This window comes from Suncus etruscus, chromosome 2 (assembly GCF_024139225.1).
Source record: "Suncus etruscus isolate mSunEtr1 chromosome 2, mSunEtr1.pri.cur, whole genome shotgun sequence".
NCBI classification, from domain to species: Eukaryota; Metazoa; Chordata; class Mammalia; order Eulipotyphla; family Soricidae; genus Suncus; species Suncus etruscus.
The window spans coordinates 11,312,651-11,317,281 of record NC_064849.1 but is presented as its reverse complement, the minus strand read 5'-3'; the positions used below and the strand labels follow the sequence as shown (position 1 = coordinate 11,317,281).

Here is a 4,631-nt window from a genome sequence, read left to right as displayed (position 1 = left end):
ATGGATTGGCAACTAACTGTAGACTATCCTCCCCCTTCTTGTAATATAATACCTTGTTTTAAAAATATAAATGCCAACAGAAAGCATAGTTGGGTGGGCCAGAGATATAGCACAGTGGTAAGGCATTTGCCTTGCACGCAGCCAACACAGGATGGACCCCGGTTCAAATCCCGGCCTCCCATATGTACCCCTGAGCCTGCCAGGAGCAACTTCTGAGCACAGGAGTAATCCCTGAGCGCCACTGGGTGTGACACCAAAAAAAGAGAAAGAAAGAAAAAGAAGGAATAAAAGAAAGAAAAAAGAAAGAAGGAAGGAAGGAAGAAGGAAGGAAGGAAGAAAGGAAGGAAGGAAGGAAGAAGGAAGGAAGGAAGGAAGGAAGGAAGGAAGGAAGGAAGGAAGGAAGGAAGGAAGGAAGGAAGGAAGGAAGGAAGGAAGGAAGGAAGGAAGGAAGGAAGGAAGGAAGGAAGGAAGGAAGGAAGGAAGGAAGGAAGGAAGGAAGGAAGGAAAAGAAAGAATAGTCAGGTAGGCCAGAGAGAGCACAGTGTTAGGGTGTTTGCCTTGCACACTGCCAAACCCAAGTAACTCAGATTTAATTCCCAGCATCCCCTATGATCCCCTGAGCCTGCCAGGAGCAATTTCCGAGAGCAGAGCCAGGAGTAACCCCTGAGCGCTGCTGGGTGTGACCAAAAGACTGCCCCTCCAAAAAAGGATAGTTGGGTATCTCCGTCCACATGGGACTATTATGTTCCTGAACACACACTATTTTCACTTATTTTTGTCTCATTTCCTTTTTTTCTTGTTATTTTTGTTTTTAGGCTGTACTTGGCAATGCTTAGGGTTACTCCTGGGTCTGATGGGGTTTGAGGGACCATATGGAACCAGGATACAAGGGATAGATCCTGACTAGGCTGCATACAAGGCAAAATAACTTACTCCTTGTACTTCCTCTTTGGTTTCTTAAGGAAGGTTCAGTATCTCAGTACTATGGAGCAGTAAGCAGCCATAGAAAGGATGGTGCCAGCTTTTACAAAAACATGTGGATTGTTGCCCAAAGGTGCATTGTTAGGAGGATAAAAGCAAGTTGCAGAATAGAATGTTTGGCATCATCCCCTTATTTACATAGTTGAATATGTATTGTAAAAAAAATGTCAGGAAGGGGAAGTCCCCTACAGTAAACAGCAATTACCTTTAGGGAATAAAGCAAAGGGAAGAAAGCAATGAAAGTTTTACCATTTAAGTTGAAACATCTCAGAATGCCAAGCATGTTTGCAAGCAATTTCTCAGGGATGCTTTTTGTGGTGGTTCATCTTAGGTGTGGATGTGAGTGAGGCATGCCAGGCAGCTGATTCAGCTTTACTTTGGGGTGTATCAAGGAGGCTGAGCCTCTGAACTGGAGGGATGAGGGGAGAGACTGCCCTTCCCAATCTGAGTTTAAGTAGAACAAAAAGGCAGAGACAGGAAGATCTCACTTTCAACTGAACTGAGTTAGGATATCTCGAGAGTGGATAGAAACCACCAACTCTCCAGCTCATGGTCTTCAAATGATGCCATTGGCTTTCCTAGTTCTTCATATTGAAACTCCAAACATGGAACCTTATGCAAGTTATAGGGATTGACATGTTTCTATATGTAAATATACATTCATATTAATTCATCTACCTATGACTGAATACATTGATCTATCCTTGTATGTATTGTCAACCCAATCAATAGATTGGATTGCATATATGTACTTACGTTTTGAAATATCTCTCATATCTCTTGTATGTACTCATCTCTTTTTCATTTAATTTCTCCTTTCAGTGTTTGGGTCACACCTTGCAGTATCCAGGGCTTACTCCTGGCTCCATGCTCAGTAATCACTCCTAGAAGTTCTCAGGAGACCATTTGGGGTTCTGAGGATACAACCCAGATCAGCTACATGCAAGCACTTTACCTATGATACTATCTCTTCAGTCACTGATAAATATATGTTTTTATGTGTCCCTTTTGTTACATTAGAAATGAAATGGCAAAGGTCAACACAGAATCTAGATTATTTTAGTCCAAATTTTTGTTGGAACACAGGATAGTTGGGCTCATTCTTTGTTCTTTGGTTTTTCATCCCAATGTTTCTTATATCAGAAGATTTTTTTGTTTTGTTTTTGGTCACACCGAGCAGCGCTCAGGGGTTACTCCTGGCTCTACGCTCCTTCTGCATGCAAGGCAAACACTCTACCTCCAGCCCCTATATCAGGAGATTTGAGAAGCAGTCTGTCATGTGCATTTTCTTTACAAAGGTTCTGTGTTGAGCTTGGATTCTTATTTGATAAGAATTTAATTCTTTGAAATAAATAAGAATCCTTTGAAAGAAGATGGAGATTTTAGAGGCCACACGCAGCTGTGCTCAGGGCTTACTCCTGGCTCTGTTCTCAGAGATCACTCCTGGCAAGCTCAGGGGACCAGAGGGGATGCCCAGGATTGAACTCGAGCCAGCTATGTGCAAGGCATGCACCATATTATCACTCTGGTCCATTTAAAAGATGTTTGAATGAATTGGAAGAACAATTAAGTTCTCGCTTAAATCAACCCTGAGGTCCTGGAAAGTGATATTCAGACAAACTGGGGTAAAGGAGACAGGAAACTGAAATGTCCAGTATCAGATTCCCTCCTTGATCTTCCTGACATTAGTGACGCCCAAACAACTGTCAGGGCCCTGCTGTGTCCCAGCAGAGCTGGCCGAACTCTGCAGATTTCCATGCCAAGATTCAGAGACTCACCCTTTCCACAGAGCTTCCTGGAAGGCAGATGGCAGCACTTTAAAACTATAAGAGCTGGTAGCATTGACCTTGTTTCAAGTCTTAACAAGGAGGCGTCCCTGTGTCTCACACTATTAAAAAACAACTTCTCAAGCTCACACAAGGAATTCGTGTTAGTTTTGCACCTAGGTGCACCTAGTTGCAGGGATTCCAAGGCCTGACACTTTCGACAAAGGGCAAAGACTAAAAACTACTCTCTCCTTTGTCTGTAAGATCCCAGTTAGTTTTACCTAGGCAGAGAGGCACCCAAAATATAGGCCCAGTATCATCAACTTTCTCTGGAAGGAGAGCTGGCCATGGAACTAAACCCCAGGTGTAAAAGGAAATAACAGAGAGATTTACAGAAAACCTTCAGTGCTATGTTACTATTGTGCCTTTTACCTCTACAGTCTCTCTCTCTTCAGTTGACTGGAGTGCCAGAAGCCAATGTGACCAATGAAGTGAAGATCAGGAGATCTTCAATCAGGACATCGAAAGGACTACAGAGCTGCCAGACAGATCCCAGAATCACTGTCTCTAGATTGTATTCATATGAGCAAAGATATTTCTATGGTCGGCCTCCCTCCAGAGTTCTAGGATTCTATGGCAGCCGAATACAACTATAAATGTCTTCAGATGCCTTCAAATCTATTATATCACTTTAGGGAAAGTTCTAAATGATTGTCCTTAATGAGTTTATCTCAGACAGGGATCGTGGGTTGCACAAGGCAATACTCAGACATAAAATCTATTATTGAAAGAGAAGCCGCAGGGACTAGACAGATCCCTCCAAGAATCAGAAGCAGTTCTTGTCCAAAGTGACGAGAGGGGGTAGGAGGGGAAACTGGGGACATTAGTGGTGGGAAATGTGCCCTGGTGAAGAGTATTATTCATTGTACATCATGAACAAATTTGTAATTGTGGGGATGGACCTGTATTTTTGAATAACCTGTAAACATGGTGTTTAAATAAAGTGATTCTTTTTTTGTTTTTGTTTTGTTTTGTTTTAATTTTTATTTTGACCATATTGGTTTACATATTTTTCACAGTAGTACTTTAGGCACATATTAACATTGAATCAGGGGAGTAAAAAATATGGAACTCTTCACAAATTTGCGTGTCATCCTTGCGCAGGAGCCATGATAATCTCTGTATCGTTCCAATTTTAGTATATGTGCTGCCAAAGCAAGCTCTTTTTCTTTTTTTAATCAGAACTAATGCCTTGCTTGTGTCAGACCCTTAGTTCAGTTCTTGTCACTCCAGGGCCACCTACACACTGCTGGAAGGGTCTCTAATTTCTCCTGCATTACTGCAGAGATGCCCCATCTCACCCCAGCTCCTCCCCAAAAAACCATAAATATCAAGAAAAATCATAATCGAATTTTTATTGGACAAAAATGAACACTGACTAATTTTGGTAAACATTGAGATTCTACATACATCGAAATTGAAGATTAACTTCTGTTTCACTTTGTTCCACCTCAATGTGCAAAGAAATAAATAGAGAGGCCATTTGACTTGTTTCTGTATAAGTCTTGGAGGTGGGCTGATGCCCAGAGAAGTTCTTTAGCAATATCAGAAGTGAAGCAAAGCAAATAGTCTAGGATTATAAATGTATTGAGGCCACACACACACAATGTCCCTTAGAAACATTATCATAAAAGTATTCTATTTTATAGAGCATTTCCTTAAAACTATTTTCTCCTCTTGAACTGTTAGGGCATTTCACTAAAAATGTTCTCGTGGTCCATTTGGGGTCAAGATAAACTGTAATGGTTTTTTTAAAGCCTCGCTTAGAAAATGAAGAAGACAAAAGGCTAGTTACAACCTTTGCACCTCATTTTGAATCCTAAA

General features: G+C 41.4%; 1 pseudogene; it reads right to left on the bottom strand.

Annotated features, from left to right (window-relative positions):
- Window positions 1-3,866: 3,866 nt before the first annotated feature.
- On the bottom strand, window positions 3,867-3,966 carry LOC126002207 (uncharacterized; annotated as a pseudogene).
- Window positions 3,967-4,631: the final 665 nt, after the last annotated feature.